General features: G+C 44.1%; 1 non-coding gene across 1 annotated transcript; it reads left to right on the top strand.

Annotated features, from left to right (window-relative positions):
- The first annotated feature begins 949 nt into the window (after positions 1-949).
- Trnaa-agc (transfer RNA alanine (anticodon AGC)) lies at positions 950-1022 on the top strand. The gene has a single exon. It is a non-coding gene; the product is annotated as a tRNA-Ala (tRNA).
- Positions 1023-2395: the final 1373 nt, after the last annotated feature.

The raw sequence follows: 2395 nt of genomic DNA, 5'->3' as shown, positions 1-2395 counted from the left end.
ATCTTTGACACCTTTGTCTAGTATGAGAAAACTGTATTTATGTGGGTTTGTCTCTGTATCTTCCATCCTGTACCATTGGTCTATGTGTCTTTTGGTGCCAATACCATGCTGTTTTCATTACTATAGCTCTGCAGTACAGTTTGAGGTCTTGTATTGTGATGCCTCCTGCTTCACTTGTCTTGCTAAGGATTGCTTTGGCTATTCTGGGTCTAGCAAGAGCAATTAGAAGAAAGAAATTAAAGAGATACAAATATGTAAAGAAGAACTCAAACTATCACTATTTGTTGATGACATGATTCTATATTTAGAAGATTCAAAAATTCCACCAAAAAACTAGAACTCATAAATGAATTCAGCAAAGTAGCAGGATATAAAATAAATACCCACAAATCAAACTCATTCCCATACATCATTAATGAATCCACTGAAAGAGAAATAAAGAAAACTACCTCATTCACAGTAGACTTAAAAAAATAAAACAAAATACTTGGGAATCAATCTAACAAAGGAGGTGAAAGACTTCTACAATGAAAACTACAGAACACTAAAGAAAGAAATTGAGGAAGACCTTAGAAGTTGGAAAGACCTCCCATGCTCCTGGATAGGCAGAATTAATATTGTCAAAATGACCATACTACCAAAACCGCTATACAAATTTAATGCAATGCTAATTAAAATCCCAATGACATTCTTCATAAATGTTTCCAATTTTTTTTATTGTACATAATAATTATACCTAATAGTAGGATTTGTTGTTATATATTCATACAGGCACACATTAGAACAATATAATTTGGTCAATTTCTTTCCTGAGTACCTCCCTTTTGAGTTCTTTTCTTTTTCTAAAATTTCAAAATGTTATCTTAAGAGTTTTGAGTGCATGTCGAAAACTCAGATGTTCTTCCTTACCAATTCTAAACTTTCATATTCAAATCCACTCCACTGGGCTGGGGATATAGCTCAGTTGGTAGAGTGCTTGCCTAGCATGCACAAGGCCCTGGGTTCAATCCCCAGCACCACCAAAAAAAAAAAAAAAAAAAAAAAAATCAACACTCCACTTATACTACTTTTCAACAAGTTCTTCCACTTGGTCAATATAGAGCTGTGTCCCCAAAAAAGTATGTTGAAGCTCTAACACTTCATACTTCAGAATATGACTGTATTTGGAAATAGGGTCTTTATAGAGGTAATCAAGTTAGACAGAGGTCATAAGGATGGGTGTCTATGAGGTAAGGCTCTAGGAAGCACAGAGACAGAACACAGGACTCAGAGTCTAAAAGAGCAGGAGGGAGAACTGTCGGGGTTTCCAGGACCCCCAGCCCTGGGCACGGTCAAGATGGCGCCTGGCGCTGAGCCAAAAGCGGCCAGCTATACAGTAAACAACCAGCGAATTCCAATGATTGGCTAGTTAACGATGTAATTAGAGCATGCCCCCCTCGTTTACCTATTCTATACCTGCAGCTGTCCGCTCGTTTACCTCGTGTGCTCTCCCCTGATTGGTTGAAGTGTATATAAGCTTGATGGGCGGGGGAGTAGCAGAAGAAGCTGGGAGTAGGAGCAGAAGCTGAGGGAAGAAGCTGAGGGAAGAAGCTGAGGGAAGAAGCTGAGGGAAGAAGCTGAGGGAAGAAGCTGAGAGCAGAAGCTGAGAGCAGAAGCTGAGAGCAGAAGCTGAGAGCAGAAGCTGAGAGAGAAAGAGGCTGAGAGAGAAAGAGGCTGAGAGTAGGGGTAGAAGCGGAGAAACGAAGCGGCCGGAGCAGGCGAGAGCCGAGCGGGAGAAGAGTGAAGTGCAGGAGAGGGAAAGAGAACGAGAGAAAGGGATAGATAAGGAGGAAAGAAAGGAAGACTGTGCACAATAAACTTCCAAAGCTTCAGACGTTTGTCGTGTCTCTCTCTGCGGCCAGAGGGAACGCGATATGGAAGAACACACGGGCAGACTCAAACCCATTCAGACGGGCTCCAAAGGCAGGGGGCATGTGAAAATACTTGTTGGGGGGCAGGCGGGGGAGCAGAGATTTGCAGACCCGTCTGGGAGTAGCCCTGCCCCCAGCAGCCCACCTTCATGAAGCTGACATCCTCTGTCTTATCAAAGAGCAGCTGCAGGGAACCCAGCAGCTTCTTGGCCTCCTGCATGCGCTCCCCGAGGTGCAGTGCCTGCGCCGCGTTCTCGCTGCAGAACTTGGCCTGGGCCTTGTCCAGCACCTCCACAGTTTGCCGCAGGTCCTCATCCAGCAGCTGGTGCAGCTTCTCATACTCCGGCCGCTTCGTTTCTCCCGCTCGGCTCACGCCCGCTTGCACGCCTCTACTCCCAGCTTCTACTCCTACTCTGTTTCTTCTCTTTTCTTTCTCTTATTCTCTTTTCTTTCTCTTGCTCTTTTTCCCTCTGCTTAACTCTCGC

Source organism: Sciurus carolinensis, chromosome 1 (genome assembly GCF_902686445.1).
Source record: "Sciurus carolinensis chromosome 1, mSciCar1.2, whole genome shotgun sequence".
Taxonomy (NCBI): Eukaryota; Metazoa; Chordata; class Mammalia; order Rodentia; family Sciuridae; genus Sciurus; species Sciurus carolinensis.
Note: the sequence above shows the minus strand (reverse complement) of the source record. Positions and strands in the feature narration are given on the sequence as shown.